Genomic DNA, 18,032 nt, shown 5'->3' with positions numbered 1-18,032 from the left:
TCTATTTCAGTGGGAGCTGCTCTTTTGACTTTCCTGGTGTTTCAGTAGCCCAAACTCCTGGGTATACCTGATCTAAAATTTGATTGACATTTGAATTACCCTGGCTTGGCTCCACATAGCTCATTGCTAAACTCAGAGCTGCTATTAATTGTTCTTCCTTTACCTTAAGTTCAAATTTACCTTGTTTGAATTCTATTACAGCTCCCAGATTTTCTAGAAGGTCTCTGCCCAATATGAGTTTGGATAAATTTGTTAAATACAAAAACTGATGCACTCCCATTTGTTTTCCAATTTTGAACTTTAGGGGTTTCAAAAGAAAGCTTTTCTGATTGGCCAGTGGCACCCACGACTTAAACATATTTATCACTTTTAGGTATTAATTCAAAACAGAAAATGTAGCCCTGGTATCAATTAGAAAATCTAATTCTTCTTTTTCTTCCCCTAGCTTAATTTTTACCAGCAGGTCCCCTAGGACTGGCCTGCCGACCCCCCCCTTCACTCAATACTCTGTAAGCAACAACAACCTCTCCTGTGCCTGTATTTCCACCTGTTAATTCAGGGCATTCTTGCTTCCAGTGTCCCTCTTTTCTGCAATGTGCACACTGGTTCTGACCCAGCCTTGTCTGTCGGGGAGGCAAACCTTACATCTGTTACGCAAGGCTCATACATATAACTAACAGTTGCAAAACTGACAAATCTTAATTCTAGGTCTTATCCAAAGTGATGTGCTTATAGTTAACTCTTCAGCACTACCTCTCATATAGCAACTCTTAGCATGATAATACCTTTAACTATGTGCTCCTGGATGTTTCAAGGTAAGCAAGATATATCAGGTACACAATAACAATACTTGGCCGAATACAAACAAAACCAGACCAGACCAGACTAGAGGGGATATTCCCCTGGGAGAGCGTCCTCTCCCGTGTTCCCTGCGAGACGGCGTCCCGCCTCGACTCACGGGTACCCAGAACCAGAATAAACAAAACCAGAAACCAGATACAAATACCTTTCATCAATAGGCAGTGTTCTTGTCCAGCCCCCGCAAGAAGCCACCGAAGAAGGGAGCCCCTTCAGGTAAAAAGACTTACCCGAGGGCGCCCAAGGGGGTCCCGTCCTCCGGGGGATTCCGCAGCCGGGTGGAGAAGGTGTGCTGCCGCGGTCGCCAAATGAATCCGAAAAATCGGTCCAAGAAACTGCTCAGAGACCTTTTTATCTTTAAGCAGCAAGGTATTTGTTTATTCAACGTTGGGAGCAAGCCAGCTCGCGCTGGACAAACTTGCTCACCGGCTCCTCAGAAAATCAGCACTTTTATAGAATTTTCAGATGCGATTAAATGCATATTCAAACGATTACAACATCTATCAATACATATTAAAAAATAGGCGGAGTATAGGCAGAGCTTGGGGCGGTGCTTCTCTTGGTACCCCATTTGGAGGGGTCGTTCCTATCTTCATCCATAGGGCAGGGGTCTCTAACTCATCTTCCTCAGCTTGACCCTTCTTCTTTTCCATTGTTCTTGACCCGCTCACTGAAGCTTGGCAAAGGCCCTGGCTCCCAGCCTATTTCTTCTATTCAAATGTCTACCTGATCCTACTGTATCTCTAATTTATTGCTTCTAGGTCTATTACATGTTCTTGTACTATGCTCTTAAGCTTTGGTCCAGTAAGTAGAACAGAATGAGCATAGATCGTTTTGTATGTTGGCAGCTTGTTAGCAGGCCCAAATTCCTTAATTAACTCTTTTGGACCTAGCCTCCTGTTTCATTCCCCCCTTTTTGTTTAGAATTTACAAATTCTTTTGTCAAGTTCTAATGGATTTTTATGGATTCATCACAGCCCACATTATCTGCATCCCTCTAACCATGATGCTTGATTTGTACCGTAGCTAAACAGTTAGGATCAGCAGTATAATCATGCTAGCTCCTAAAACCAGTATTGCATGTATCAAATAGTGGAACACTTGTGATGCCGTAGGGGAGTATCCGGTAAAGATGTCCCACTAGTGGTGTTCTCCCACTTTTTCCACTTTGGTTAAAACAGTTTTTATACTCTCAGTGTCGTGTTCCATTTGCCAGATCATTCGTTTAGTCGTTCTGTTTACTTCTTGGACCAGTTTTTCTATATCAGGGTGTTTAAGCATTGCTTTAAAAAGATTAATGTTCATTCCTATCTGCAATTTCGGCACATCATGATACATTTTATAATCAGCTTCAATCAGTTGTCTAGTAGTCACTAGAATGATATAATCAAAGTCAGAGCCTATTATTTTAGTAAAACAAAAATTAGTACCACTCACTACTTCATGACAAATATTTATGGTAAAATTAAAACAGAAGATTCTAACACATGCACAACCATTTCCTACATAATAGACTTGTGAATGGGTTTTAGTATGGGGAAGCATTTCAAAGGTACACACACTATCGTCAGCATCTAAGCATAAATCTTCATTTCCTACTACAGCATTTTCACAGATATATCCTAATTGTCCTTTAGGAATACATGTCTCAGTACTGACTGGCTGCCAGTTTTTCTTGGTGTGATCATAACTTGCCCAAACATTATGGTCTATGGGTCTGACAATTACGTTTTGGTGTATACCTCCTAATGTCAGGATAGGAAAGATGGTCTTTTCTTTAGCTGCACTGATAGTGAGTACATAAACTTCAATTTGTTCATGTTGAGGATTGCAAGTGAAGTTCCCTAACTGCCACCACGCTTGGTAATTTTTCTCAAATTGTGTAGTAGAACTCTTTCTAGCTGTTATTTCTCTTACCTCCTGTGGTAATATTCCTGAAGTTCCTTCTCTTAATATTCCTGCAGCTACAGATTGCACCCACTGTTGAGTTTGGAGACATTGTATTGCAAGTGCAAACCTTTTATGGATGACACCAGCATAAGTCAATAATTTTGGTGAAATCTTTTGCAGTGTGGTTAGCTACTAATGTTAACAATTTAACTGCCAATGGTTGTGTTTCTGCCAAAGTGAGCAAAGATGATCTTCAAGGGACTTTGAATTTTCCTAGATCAGATGTGACAGCACTTAGTTTATTCACTAATACTTCTTGATCTATGGTGTTTAATACACCTAATCCTGCACTAAACCATCCGGTTACATCTCTTTGAATTCTGGTACGAGGGGATCTGGCCATCATCTATGCATGCCAGCCTTTAAGGCTTTGTTAAATACAGGGCTGACAATCTTTTTGTATGTTTGATATGTTTACTTGAAGGTTTATTCGAACCCTCTTCAGTGAATATGTGGGATCTAACAACAGCTTCTGCTCATTTGAGTGTCTAATCATTTGAGTGTCCAGCATAAGTTAAATTGTGGACACTCTCACAGGCTAAAGAAGGAGTTGTAAAACTGGTGGTGGTCTTAGTCAATGGGGTGGTAGGAGATTTGCTGGTTGGAAATCTCCTGGTTATATTTCCTTCCCTGAATGTCCACTGACACATCACAGAAACTGATTTATCTAGAGTGAAGGTGTGCCAACACTGATCAGCCACTAATTACATTTCACAGTAACGTCAGTTCTGGGTGACCATCTAATCTGTGCCTATTAAAACACTTGCATTGTATGGGGGACCAGGACTTTACCAATTATTCAGTACCCTTGTTCCTTGGAGGACTATAACAGATGCATTGTATTGGTTCAGTTCAGATGAATTCAGAATATCTGTATTTATAGCAAATCGTAGACTAGAATTCCCATTATAGGCCTGAGACCATAATAATTTTGGGCAAGAGTTTGATTTAACACTAATGTACTTATCAGTCCAAAGATCAGCATTGAGGAGACTTGATAGTAGATGATTCCTCTCCCGAGGTCCATGCTTCCTCTGGAACTCTCTTGACTCGAGAGTAGTGGATCCACGTGGGTTTCTCTTTCACTCAGATCGTGTGGAGGTGGTCATCAGCACCTGCTGGGGTCCATCCCACTTCTCCCATAGTGTATCTCCTGAAAGATTCTTAACATATACCCGATCACCAGGGTTGAATGGATGTAACTTACAGTCAGGCTGCTTGGGTTGGTGTTCTAACACCACTGTAGCATTTTTCTGCAATTGTTTTCCTACAGCCCTAACATGATCGTACACATATTGATTACTGATTTGATCTACAGCTTCACTATTCACAGTTTGCATCATGTAGGGTCTGCCCAATAGAATTTCAAATGGACTCAGTTTCCCCTTTTGATCTTGGCTTGACCCTTAGCCTGATTAAAGCAATAGGTAAAGCTTGATACCAATGAAAATTTGTTTCTTGACATATTTTAGATTCATCTTTTCTACTTGCCCATTTACTTGGAGTCTGTAGGGCATATGCAGTTGCCAATTGATTTTTAGTGCTTTACTTATTGCTTGTACAATTCATGTACAAAAGTGTGAACCTCTATCTGAAGAGATGCTCTTAGGCACTCCAAACCATGGTATAATCTCGTTCAACAAGACTTTAACCACTCCTTTTGATTCATTTTTTTCTACATGGGAAAGCTTCAGGCCATCCAGAAAATGTGTCAGTCAAAACTAAGAGATAACAGGACCCCCCCCCCTTTTCTTGGGAGCTCAGAGAAATTAATTTGCCAAATTTCACCTGGGAAATGCCCTTTACTTATTGCCCTTGGGTGTATTTTGTTCCAGTATTAAAAACAAAGTTCACATTGGGATGTGACTTGCTCTATTGTGATAAATAAATTTGGTCCTGCTACTCTAGTCCTTAAATGCTAATAGAGTGAATCTAAGCCCCAATAGCTTTATCATGTTTTACTTTTACAAATTGCCACACTAATTTTTCTAATAGTATTAACTGACTCTGTTTTTAGTTAACCTCACCCATTGTCTAACACCTTACCTTCATTTTCATGTATCCACTTATAATCTGTTTCTTGATATTCTACCTGTTGATCTGTGTCTAGTTCTTCTAGCGCTAAAGCTGCTACTGATAGTTCTTTACTTCTTGCAGCAGCTAATTCAGCTTCTGCATCAGCTTTTCTGTTTCTTATTTCCAGGACAGTGTTACCTTTCAGGTGTCCTTGGCAGTGCATAATTGCCACCTGAGAGGGGAGTTGTACAGCTTCTAATAATCACAGAGTTTCTTCAGTATATTCCACAACTTTTCCTTGAAGAGTTAAAAGTCCTCTTTTTTCCAAATTGCCCCATGAGTGTGAACTATGCCAAAGGCATATTTGGAGTCAGTCCAGGTGTTGATTTATTTTCCTTCTGCCAATCCTAAAGCTCGAATGAGAGCCATCAGTTCTGCTTTCTGGACTGAGGTTCCTGCGGGCAAAGGATTTGATTTGATTACCTCAGTAGTGGTGGTCGCAGCATACCCAGCCATCCTCACACCTTGTCTTATGAAACTGCTGCCATCGGTAAACCAGTCTTCTGCATCCAGGGGTGGTTCTTCTTTAAGGTCCAGGCAGCTGGAGTGCACTGCTTCAATGGTTTCCAGGCAGTCCTGCACAACAGGTGCAGCCGAGATTCTTCCTTCTAGGAATGAAGCTGGGTTAACAGTGTTAGTCACCTGAATGGTTATGTCATCTGATTCAGCCAAGATTACCCGATATTTCAGAAATTGGGAGGGTGACAGTCAATGATTTCCTTTCTGTTCCAGTACCATAGATACTGTGTGGGACACTAACACAGTAATTTTCTGTCCCATTGTACATTTCCTGGTTTCTTCTAGATCTATGATCATTGTTGCTCCTGCCCTTAGGCAGGTGGGTCATCATTTGCTTACTTCATCCAACTGCTTGGAGAAGTAGGCTACTGTTCTTTTGTATGGCCCTTGTTGCTGAGCCAGGACCCCCAGAGCCATTCCTTGTCGTTCATGCGAGAACAAACAAAAGGGCTTCGTTACGTCAGGCAATCCCAACGCCGGGGTCCTTATGAGTTCTCATCTCAGTTGTTTGAAGGCTCCACTTGCTTCGGGGGTCCAGATGAGGTTGCTCTTAGTCATTTTCAGCAGGTCATATAAAGGCTTTGCAATTAGCCCATACTGATATATCTATAAACAACACCAACCTGTCGTTCCTAGAAAGGCTTGAAGGTTTCTCACCATCTGTGGTTTCGGTGTCTGGCAGACAGTTTCCTTTCTTGTTGTCCCCAGTGATCATTGTCCTTCAGATACTTTGTAATCCAGGTACACCACTTGTTTCTGCACTGGAAGTGCTTTCTGTTGAGAGACTCGATACTCATTTAAGTCCATAAAGTTGAAGAGGTTTACTGTCCATTGAACACATTCTTCTTGTTTTTCAGTAACAATCAATAGATCATTCACATATTATAAAAGTACACCCTTTCCCGGTGGTGACTGCGATTGTTCTAATTCTTTAGCTAATTAATTCCCAAAATTGTGGGAATATTTTTGAACCCTTAAGGTAACACTGTCCAAATGAGCTGAGTTTTCCTTCCTGTGGTGGGATTTTCCCACTTGAAGGCAAATATCTTTTGACTTTCCTGTGTTAAGGGAAGGCAGAAAAAGGCATCTCTTAAGTCTAATACTGTGAACCAAATTACACTTTCTTTTAATATTGTTAATAAGGTATTTAGGTTTGCAACAGCTGCATGTATGTTTTAGCTATTTTATTTACTGCTCTTAAATCCTGAGCCAACCTATGTGTTCCATTTGTCTTTTGACTGGTAAAATTGGGGTGTTGCAATCTGATTCACACTCTACAAAACCTTAATTTCAAAAAGTTGTCTATTATTGGCTCAATCCCTCTTCTATCTTCCAGCTTCAGTGCATATTGCTTCCTAACTACTGGGTTTGCTCCTGTCTGTAATTCTATTTCAGTGGGAGCTGCTCTTTTGACTTTCCTGGTGTTTCAGTAGCCCAAACTCCTGGGTATACCTGATCTAAAATTTGATTGACATTTGAATTACCCTGGCTTGGCTCCACATAGCTCATTGCTAAACTCAGAGCTGCTATTAATTGTTCTTCCTTTACCTTAAGTTCAAATTTACCTTGTTTGAATTCTATTACAGCTTCCAGATTTTCTAGAAGGTCTCTGCCCAATACGAGTTTGGATAAATTTGTTAAATACAAAAACTGATGCACTCCCATTTGTTTTCCAATTTTGAACTTTAGTGGTTTCAAAAGAAAGCTTTTCTGATTGGCCAGTGGCACCCACGACTTAAACATATTTATCACTTTTAGGTATTAATTCAAAACAGAAAATGTAGCCCTGGTATCAATTAGAAAATCTAATTCTTCTTTTTCTTCCCCTAGCTTAATTTTTACCAGCAGGTCCCCTAGCACTGGCCTGCCGGCCCCCCCCTTCACTCAATACTCTGTAAGCAACAACAACCTCTCCTGTGCCTGTATTTCCACCTGTTAATTCAGGGCATTCTTGCTTCCAGTGTCCCTCTTTTCTGCAATGTGCACACTGGTTCTGACCCAGCCTTGTCTGTCGGGGAGGCAAACCTTACATCTGTTACACAAGGCTCATACATATAACTAACAGTTGCAAAACTGACAAATCTTAATTCTAGGTCTTATCCAAAGTGATGTGCTTATAGTTAACTCTTCAGCACTACCTCTCATATAGCAACTCTTAGCATGATAATACCTTTAACTATGTGCTCCTGGATGTTTCAAGGTAAGCAAGATATATCAGGTACACAATAACAATACTTGGCCGAATACAAACAAAACCAGACCAGACCAGACTAGAGGGGATATTCCCCTGGGAGAGCGTCCTCTCCCGTGTTCCCTGCGAGACGGCGTCCCGCCTCGACTCACGGGTACCCAGAACCAGAATAAACAAAACCAGAAACCAGATACAAATACCTTTTATCAATAGGCAGTGTTCTTGTCCAGCCCCCGCAAGAAGCCACCGAAGAAGGGAGCCCCTTCAGGTAAAAAGACTTACCCGAGGGCGCCCAAGGGGGTCCCGTCCTCCGGGGGATTCCGCAGCCGGGTGGAGAAGGTGTGCTGCCGCGGTCGCCAAATGAATCCGAAAAATCGGTCCAAGAAACTGCTCAGAGACCTTTTTATCTTTAAGCAGTAAGGTATTTGTTTATTCAACGTTGGGAGCAAGCCAGCTCGCGCTGGACAAACTTGCTCACCGGCTCCTCAGAAAATCAACACTTTTATAGAATTTTCAGATGCGATTAAATGCATATTCAAACGATTACAACATCTATCAATACATATTAAAAAATAGGCGGAGTATAGGCAGAGCTTGGGGCGGTGCTTCTCTTGGTACCCCATTTCGAGGGGTCGTTCCTATCTTCATCCATAGGGCAGGGGTCTCTAACTCATCTTCCTCAGCTTGACCCTTCTTCTTTTCCATTGTTCTTGACCCGCTCACTGAAGCTTGGCAAAGGCCCTGGCTCCCAGCCTATTTCTTCTATTCAAATGTCTACCTGATCCTGCTGTATCTCTAATTTATTGCTTCTAGGTCTATTACATGTTCTTGTACTATGCTCTTAAGCTTTGGTCCAGTAAGTAGAACAGAATGAGCACAGATCGTTTTGTATGTTGGCAGCTTGTTAGCAGGCCCAAATTTCTTAGTTAACTCTTTTGGGCCTAGCCTCCTGTTTCACTGCAATGGCCGGTCCGACCTCCTGAAAAATCAAATCCAAAAGAAGATTGCTGCCAGACAAAAGGTGCCACCACGGAAAGCTCTTTGATGCCCAAGAAGTGCCCAGGCTGCCCCAACAACTGCACCTCAAATCCTAAGCTTCCAGACTTTTTTTCCTTAGGGAAAGGGCTGCTGTTCCCTTTTTTCAGCCCTCTGCTGCAATGGCCTGTCCCACCTCCTGAAAATTAGAATCCAAATAAAGATTCCTGCCAGACAAAAGGTGCGACTACAGAAAGATCTTTGCTGGCCAAAAAATACCCAGGCTGCCCCAAGAACTGCGCCTCAAAGCTAAAGTTTCCAGACTTTTTTTCCTTAGGAGAGGCCTGCTGTTCCCTTTTTTCTGCCCTGCGCTGCAATGACCTGTCCCACCTTCTGAAAAATGTACTCCAAATGAAGGTTCTTGCCAGACAAAAAATGCCACCACAGAATGATCTTTACTGCCCAAGAAGTGCCCAGGCTGCCCCAGCAACTGCACCTGAAGCCAAAGCTTCCAGACTCTTTTTCCTGGTGGAAAGAGCTGCTGTTCCCTTTTTTCAGTCCTGCGATGCAATGGCCGGTCCCACGTCTTTAAAAATTTACTCCAAATGAAGATTCCTGCCAGAGAAAAGTTGCCACCCGAGAAAGGTTTTGCTGCCCAAGAAGTGCTCAGGCTGCCCCAAAACTGCACGTGAAGCCAAAGGATCCAGACTTTTTTTCCTGGTGGAAAGAGCTGCTGTTCCCTTTTTTCAGCCCTGATCTGCAATGGCCTGTCCCATCTCCTGAAAAATAGAATCCAAATAAGATTGCTGCCAGAAAAAAGGTGCCACCACGGAAAGCTCTTCCTGCCCAAGAAATACCCAGGCTGCTACACCAACTGCACCTCAAAGCCAAAGCTTCCAGGCTTTTTTTCCTGGTGGAAAGAGCTGCTGTTCCCTTTTTCCAGCGCTGCTCTGCAATGACCTGTCCCATCTCCTGAAAAATAGAATCCAAATAAGATTGCTGCCAAACAAAAGGTGCCACCACGGAAAGGTCTTTGCTGCCCAAGAAGTGCCCAGGGTGCCCCAACAACTGCACCTCAAAGCCAAAGCTTCCAGACTTTTTTTCCTTAGGGAAAGAACTGCTGTTCCCTTTTTTCAGCCTTGCACTGGAATGGTCGGTCCCACCTCCTTAAAAATTGAATGCAAGTGAAGATTCCTGCCAAAGAAAAACTGCCACCACAGAAAACTCTTCCTGCCCGAGAAGTGCCCAGGCTGCCCCACCAACTGCACCCCAAAGACAAAGCTTGCAGACTGTTTTTTCTGGTGGAAAGATCTGCTGTTCCCTTTTTTCAACCCTGCTCTGCAAAGGCCTGTCCCACCTTCTGAAAAATTTACAGGAAATGAAGATTCCTGCTAGACAAAAGGTTCAACCACAGAAAACTCTTGCTGCCCAAGAAGTGCCCAACCTGCCCCAACAACTGTAGCAGAAGCGAAAGGATCCAGACTTTTTTTCCTGGTGGAAAGAGCTGCTGTTCCCTTTCTTCAGCCCTTCGCTTCACTGGCCGGTCCCACCTCCTGGAAAATTGAATCCAAATTAAGATTCCGGCGAGACAAAATGTGCAACCACAGAAAACTCTTCCTGCCCAAGAAGTGCCCAGGCTCCCCCACGAACTGCACCTCCGAACCACGTTTTCTAGATTTTTTTTCCAGGAGAAAGAACTGCTGTCCCCTATTTTCAGCCTTGCGATGCACTGGTCGGTCCGAACTTTTTAAAAATTGAATCAAATGAAGATTCCTGCCAGACAAAAGGTGCCACCACAGAATGGTCTTACTGCCCAAGAAGTGCCCAGGGTGCCCCACCAACTGCACCTCAAAGCCAAAGCTTCCAGACTTTTTTTCCTTAGGGAAAGAGCTGCTGTTCCCTTTTTTTCAGCCCTGCGCTGAAATGGTGTGTCTTACCTCCTGAAAAATTTACTCCAAATGAAGATTCGTGCCAGAAAAAGGTGCCACCACGAAAAGGTCTTGGTGCACAACAAGTGCCCAGACTGCCCCACGAACTGCACCTCAAAGCCAAAGCTTCCAGACTGATTTTCCTGGTGGAAAGAGCTGCTGTTCTCTTTTTTCAGCCCTGCGCTACAATGGCCTGTCCCACCTCCTGAGAAATAGAATACAAATGAGGATTCCTGCCAGACAAAAGGTGCCACCAAAGAAAGGTCTTGCTGCCCAAGAAGTGCCCAGGGTGCCCCAAAAACTACACCTCCAAGTCAAAGCTTCCAGACTTTTTTTCCTTAGGGAAAGAGCTGCTGTCCCCTATTTTCAACCCTGCGTTGCAATGGCCAGTCCCACCTCCTGAAAAATAGAATCCAAATGAAGATTCCTGCCAGAGAAAAGTTGCCACCACAGAAAGGTCTTGCTGGCCAAGAAGTGCCAAGGCTGCCCCATTAAATGCACCTGAAGCCAAAGGATCCAGACTTTTTTTCCTGGTGGAAAGAGCTGCTGTTACCTTTTTTCAGCCCTGCGCTGCAATGGCCGGTCCCACGTCTTTAAAAATTGACTCCAAATGAAGATTCCTGCCAGACAAAAGTTGCCACCAGAGAAAGGTCTTGCTGCCCAAGAAGTGCTCAGGCTGCCCCAAAACTGCACGTGAAGCCAAAGGATCCAGACTTTTTTTCCTGGTGGAAAGGGTTGCTGTTCCCTTTTTTCAGCCCTCTGCTGCAATGGCCGGTCCCACCTCCTGAAAAATAGAATCCAAATGAAGATTCCTGCCAGACAAAAGGTGCCACCACGGAAAGGTCTTTGCTGCCCAAGAAGTGCCAGGGTTGCCCCAACAACTGCACGTGATGCCAAAGCTTCAGACTTTTTTTCCTTAGGGAAAGGGCTGCTGTTCCCTTTTTTCAGCCCTCTGCTGCAATGGCCGGTCCCACCTCCTGAGAAATAGAATTCAAATGAAGATTCCTGCCAGACAAAAGGTGCCACCACAGAAAGGTCTTGGTGCACAACAAGTGCCCACGCTGCCCCAAGAACTACACCTGAAGCCAAAGGTTCCAGACTGATTTTCCTGGTGGAAAGAGCTGCTGTTCCCTTTTTCTGCCCTGCGCTGCAATGGTCGGTCCCACGTCCTGAAATTTGAATGCACATGAAGATTCCTGCCAGAGAAAAGGTGCAACCACAGAAAGGTCTTGCTGCCCAAGAAGTGCCCAGGCTGCCCCACCAACTGCACCTTAAAGCCAAAGCTTCCAGACTGTTTTCCTGGTGGAAAGAGCTGCTGTTCCCTTTTTTCCGCCCTGTGCTGCAATAGCCGGACCCACCTTTTGAAAAATAGAATCCAAATGAAGATTCCTGCCAGACAAAAGGTGCCACCACAGAAAGCTCTTTGCTGCCCAAGAAGTGTCCAGGGTGCCCCACCAACTGCACCTCAAAGCCAAAGGTTCCAGACTTTTTTTCCTTAGGGAAAGGGCTGCTGTTCCCTTTTTTCAGCCCTCTGCTGCAATGGTCAATCCCACCTCCTGAGAAATTGAATCCAAATGAAGATTGCTGCCAGACAAAAGGTGCCACCACAGAAAGGTCTTGCTGCCCAACAAGTGCTTAGGCTGCCCCAAGAACTACACCTGAAGCCAAAGCTTCCAGACTGTTTTTCCTGGTGGAAAGAGCTGCTGTTCCCTTTTTTGAGCCCTGCGCTGCAATGGCCGGTTCCACCTCCTGAAAAATTGAATCCAAATAAGATTGCTACCAGACAAAAGTACCACCACAGAAAGGTCTTGCTGCCCAACAAGTGCCCAGGCTACCCCAACAACTACACCTCCAAGTCAAAGCTTCCAGACTTGTTTTTCGTGGTGGAAAGAGCTGCTGTTCACTTTTTTCAGCCCTGTGCTGCAATGGCCGGTCCCACCTCCTGAAAAATTGAATCCAAATGAAGATTCCTGCCAGACAAAAGGTGCCAACAACAGAAAACTCTTCCTGCCCGAGAAGTTCCCAGGCTGCCCTAACAACTGCATCTCAAAACCAAAGCTTCCAGACTGTTTTTCCTGAGAGAAAAGACCTGCTGTTCCCTTTTTTCAACCCTGCTCTGCAATGACCAGTCCCACCTCCTGGAAAATTCGATGCAAATGAAGATTCCTGCCAGACAAAAGGTGCCACCACAGAAAGCTCTTTGCTGCCCAAGAAGTGCCCAGGGTGCCCCAACAACTGCACCTCCAAGCCAAAGCTTCCAGACTGTTTTTCCTGGTGGAAAGAGCTGCTGTTCCCTTTTTTCAGCCCTGCGCTGCAATGGCCGGTCCCACGTCTTTAAAAATTTACTCCAAATGAAGATTCCTGCCAGAGAAAAGTTGCCACCAGAGAAAGGTCTTGCTGCCCAAGAAGTGCCCAGGCTACCCCAACAACTACACCTCCAAGTCAAAGCTTCCAGACTTTTTTTCCTTGGGGAAAGAGCTGCTCTTCCCTTTTTTCAGCCCTGTGCTGCAATGGCCGGTCCCACCTCCTGAAAAATTGAATCCAAATGAAGATTCCTGCCAGACAAAACGTGCCAACAACAGAAAACTCTTCCTGCCCGAGAAGTTCCCAGACTGCCCTAACAACTGCATCTCAAAGCCAAAGCTTCCAGACTGTTTTTCCTGAGAGAAAAGACCTGCTGTTCCCTTTTTTCCGCCCTGCGCTGCAATAGCCGGACCCACCTTTTGAAAAATAGAATCCAAATGAAGATTGCTGCCAGACAAAAGGTGCCACCACAGAAAGCTCTTTGCTGCCCAAGAAGTGCCCAGGCTTCTCCACCAACTGCACCGCAAAACCAAAGCTTCCAGACTTTTTTTCCTTAGGGAAAGGGCTGTAGTTCCCTTTTTTCAGCCCTGCGCTGCAATGACCAGTCCCACCTCCTGTAAAATTCAATGCAAATGAGGATTTGTGCCAAACAAAAGGTGTCACCACAGAAAGGTCTTCCTTCCCAAGAAGTGCCCAGGCTAACCCAACAACTACACCTCCAAGTCAAAGCTTCCAGACTGTTTTTCCTGAGAGAAAAGACCTGCTGTTCCCTTTTTTCAACCCTGCTCTGCAATGACCAGTCCCACCTCCTTAAAAATAGAATTCAAATGAAGATTCCTGCCAGACAAAAGGTGCCACCAGAGAAGGGTCTTTGCTGCCCAAGATGTGACCAGGCTGCCCCAACAGCTACACCTCCAATCCAAAGCTTCCAGACTTTTTTTCCTGGTGGAAAGAGCTGCTGTTCCCTTTTTTCAGCCCTGCGCTGCAATGGCGGTCCCACATCCTGAAAGTTGAATGCAAATGAAGATTGCTGACAGACAAAATGTGCCAGCAGAGAAAGCTCCTGGCTGCCCAAGAGATACCCAGGCTGCCCCAACAACTGCACCTCCAAGCCAAATGTTCCAGACTGTTTTTCCTGGTGGAAATAGCTGCTGTTCCCTTTTTTCAACCCTGCATTGCAATGGCCGGTCCCACCTTTTTAAAAATTGAAAGTAAATGAAGATTCATGCCAGACAAAGCTGCCACCACAGAAAGGTCTTGCTGCCCAAGAAGTGCCCAGGCTGCCCCACCAACTGCACCTGAAGCCAAAGGATCCAGATCTTATTGCCTGGAGGTAAGGGTTGCTTTTCCTTTTTTTTCTGGCCTGCTCTGCAATGGCCAAAGTAGATCCAAAAATTCATTGCAAATGAAGATTGTTGCCAGATAAAAGGTGCCACCACGGAAGCTCTTGCTGCCCAAGAAGTGCCCAGGCTGTCCCACTACTGCCCCTCAAAGGGATAGCATACAGGCTTTCTTTTTTGGGATAAAGGCTGTTGTTTGTTTCTTTTTGGAACCCTGCACTCGTCTCCCATAATTGAAGACAAATGACACTTTATCCCAAATATGAGGTGCCCAATCCCTGCGTCCCTTGATGCTCTCCCAGTGCCACATCAGGATCCTGTGCGGGAACACGTGCTGCGTTGTCTCCTATGGCAAAAGCAGGTGTTCCCCACTCCAGGGCTCTTCCCCGATCCAGTATGTGAAGAGCAGGGGACGGAGTATCTCGGCACCTCAGTTACTTCTGGCAAGAGACTCCATCCCTCCCAGAGCCTTTGGGAGACCTGCCGGAGTCACACACAGGAGCCCCTCTGGCCAGGTCTCCCTGCTGCCGGGGAGGGGCGGGGAAGAGCAGAGCCCGCTCCTCACCGAGGATGCACATGGCAGCAAAAGGCTGCAGGTAGGAGTGGGAGCCCAGGCCATTGCAGTCTAAGATTCCCAGGAGCAGGTGGCCCAGCAGCTCCTGTTCCCAAGACACCGGTTCTCAATCCACGGCTCCCGGGAAGCTGCGGTTTTGCCGGAGGAGAAGATCCTTTTTGTGGTGCTGGACAAGATCGTCCAGTGACGAAGGCAAGTGTTTCCAACTCCAGGGCTGTCTCTTGAGCCGCTTCTAGAGTAGAATATCAGGGAATATCTCCGCATCTCTGTTCCTTCCTGCGATAGCCTCCATCCCTTCCCCAAGCTCTGGCAGTCCTGGTGGACTGCAGACAGATTAGCCTCTGCCTAAGGGACAAAATCCAGCCTATACGGCAAGGACTTCAAGTAGTTCAGTTTTGAGCCAGTAGGGCACTGCAGTTCTGTTGTGTAAACACTAATTAAGGAGAAGGGGAAGGAAGAAAATAGAAACTTTTTTTTTTTGGTTGCAAATAGGTTTTTTTCACGAGGGTTTAGGGTGGATATTTGCGAAAGGTTCTTCCCTGCGAGGGTGGTTGGCACTGGACCAGGCTCCCCAGGGCAGTGGTCGCAAAGCAAGGCTGGCAGAGTTCAGGCACACGGTGTGACTCTTGGGGTCGGTCCTGTGCCGGGCAAAGGTTTGCACTGGGCGCTCCTCGTGGGTCCCTTCCAACTGAGCATGTTCTGTGATGGTGCGATGAGTTCCCTCTCTTTGAACACTTTTGTTCTTTTTAGGACTCCTCGCTGGCCGGGGGCCGAAGCGCACCTTCCTTGCGCCTGCTTCCCTGGCCGTTGCGGCGGCCGCAGCCGGGCGCTGAGTGGCCGCTCCCCGCGCGGGCAGGGCCGCTGCTCCAGGAGTGGGGGGGCAGCGCCGGCGCCTCGAGGATTCCCGGGATTCCCTGGCCGGTTTCCAGGCAACGCTCCCCGCGCGCTCCTCGCTCCAGGGCCGAAGGTGCGCAGCCAATGGGAGGCGGCGGAGTGGGCGGGGCGATGCGGGGATTGGGCGGGGCGGGGGCGGGGCCGAGAAGGGCGGTTGGTGGGGTTTGGGTGAGGGTGGGAGCGGGCGGGGCCGGGAGCGGGAGCGCTGCCGCTGAGCGACCCCCGGGCAGCGGCCCCCGGGGGAGACCCCCGGCGAGTGGCCCCCGGTGCGCGGTCCCGAGGGAGAGACCCCCCGTGTGCGGCCCCCGGCGAGTGGCCGCTGGTGAGCGGCCCCCAGTAAATGACAGCCGGTGAGCGACCCGCGGTGAAGAAGCCCCGGTAAGTGAGCCCTGGGGAGGGACCCCGGTGAGCGACCCGCGGTGAACAACCCCTGGCAAGTGACCCCCGGGGAGGGACCCTCGGCAAGTGAGCCCCGGTGAGTGAGCCCCGGGGAGGGACCCCCAATGAGTGAGCCCCGGGGAGGGATCCCCGGTGCGCGGCCCCCGCGGGGTGTCGGGCCGGGGCTGGGCGCGTTCCTTCCCCGTGCAGAGCCGAGCGGGGCCGTGGCGGGAGCGGGGCCGGAGCGGAGCCGGCCGGGGGGGCAGAGGGGAGCCCTGAGCCGCCTTCTGCCGAGGGGGCTGCTGGAAAGGAGCCTGCGCTGGGAGGAGCGGGGCACGTGGCCCGAGGCTGAGGCAGGGGAGCTTCAGGTCAGCTCCTGGAGAAAGGTTTCTCGCTGTGTTTTTCGGGGGGGCTCGGGCACTGCAATGGGTTGCCCAGGCGGAGCCAGCAGCCCGGCAGGTGTTTCAGAGGCGCCTGCATCTGGCCATGGCTGACACGGTTTGGTGCTTTGGGGGTTGCTGGGGCAGTGCTGGGCTGACGGTTGACTTGATGGAATCATGGAAGGTGCTGAGTTGGGAGGGTCCCACCGGCACCGTGGAGTCCAGCTCCTGAGTTTTAGGCACCCCTAAAAGGAACCGAATCTGCATTGAGCTGTTTGGCTCCAAAAACTCTTCTGCCCCTAGTCTACACTGCAAAGTAAAAGAAAACAGACCGTGCAAAATAGAGGCCTGTGTTCCCCCCAAGGGAAGGCAGGCAGGTACAAACCAGGACAGTAAATCAAAGCTCAGAACATACGTTCTTGGTCCCCCCAGTTGTATGACACATCACACCAGTCCTCTGTTCATTACCTGTGTAGAACTCTCATCAGGAACCCCAAACTTTCTTGTGTGTATTTGTAGAGATATGTATAGATATGTATAGATATGTATAGGTAGATAGATATACATACATAGATATGTATAGGTATACATTTGTGTGTATCTCTATAAGATTCTGTATCTTTGGATGTGATATTGGCATGCTATTGTTGTGTGGCAACAAGTGGACTTAAAAGGTTACAACACTTTAGGAGAGCACCTTTCTAATTATGGATTCTATTTTTTAAAGAAGGTAACAGGAAAACAACTCTTTAGCCAAATATAAGTTAAGACATTAATCAGAGCAAATGTTTGGATTTTTATTTCCAATTGTACAACAAGTCAACCATCCCTTATCTTCATGGTTGAGAATCTGGACCTGTAAATATTCACAATTAGATGGTTCATTGGGGAGGACAAGTCCTCCAAGAGCAGGTGGTGTACAATGTGGGGGTCCCCACTGCACCCGTAAGTACCTATCTGGTTTCTCCGGCCTCCAAGCAGTAGCTATTGTTTCACAGCCCCAATACCCGCAATGATAATGTCCTGGGTAATTACAAAAAGACTTCCCTGGGTTAGAGGTCGGGCACCAATATGTAGCTCCTTTGTTAACTGTCACTGAGGGCTTCCTTCCTCCCTGTCCACATTCCTGGGGTATATTGGCCATTAGTAGATCACAAACGGTTACACTGAACCTAGGACTTATAGCAGTTATCATTTTCCTTACAACCTTAGAATCTCTTGACCTGATTATGGTCCATTCAAATGGTTGGTGGGCATATCCCAGAAAGCTCATAAAAACTATTACTCCAATGATTATTGCCAATTTTCGCTCCATTTTGTTGTTTTTGAGTCCCATCCCTGTATTATCAGTGATTCTTATTTCCCACACTCTTACCTCTCTGCCTTCCTTCGTCTGTTCCTGTGCAGGGAACAACGAGGTTCTAGCTCTTCTTGGCAGCAGAGGTATTCTTCAGGGAATACTGATTAAATTGCTCTATCGCCTTTCACTGATTCAGGCTGGGACTCTTCTAATTTGAGTTTTTGAATTTTGTCAAGTAACCCCAATAAGTCAATATATCTCTTTCGACTTGGTTTTTCCAATTTCCATGAGAATCTAGTACGGCACAGTTCTATTAATACTCTATTCCAATTATGTTCATACACTTCCCAAGTTTCTGGGACTAA

The 18,032-nt window shown here is 46.6% G+C and overlaps 1 long non-coding RNA gene across 1 annotated transcript in view; it reads right to left on the bottom strand.

Moving 5' to 3' along the window:
* Positions 1-3,302: 3,302 nt before the first annotated feature.
* Positions 3,303-18,032, bottom strand: part of LOC127463751 (uncharacterized) — a 51,496-nt gene continuing 36,766 nt past the window's right edge. The window contains exon 3 of the long non-coding RNA XR_007900923.1: positions 3,303-4,813. This is a non-coding gene — a long non-coding RNA (uncharacterized LOC127463751). The remainder of the gene's footprint in view (positions 4,814-18,032) is intronic.

The sequence above is a fragment of the Manacus candei genome, unplaced genomic scaffold, assembly GCF_025592945.1.
Source record: "Manacus candei isolate 608988 ecotype Guabito, Panama unplaced genomic scaffold, ASM2559294v1 h1tg000172l, whole genome shotgun sequence".
Taxonomy (NCBI): Eukaryota; Metazoa; Chordata; class Aves; order Passeriformes; family Pipridae; genus Manacus; species Manacus candei.
Note: the sequence above shows the minus strand (reverse complement) of the source record. Positions and strands in the feature narration are given on the sequence as shown.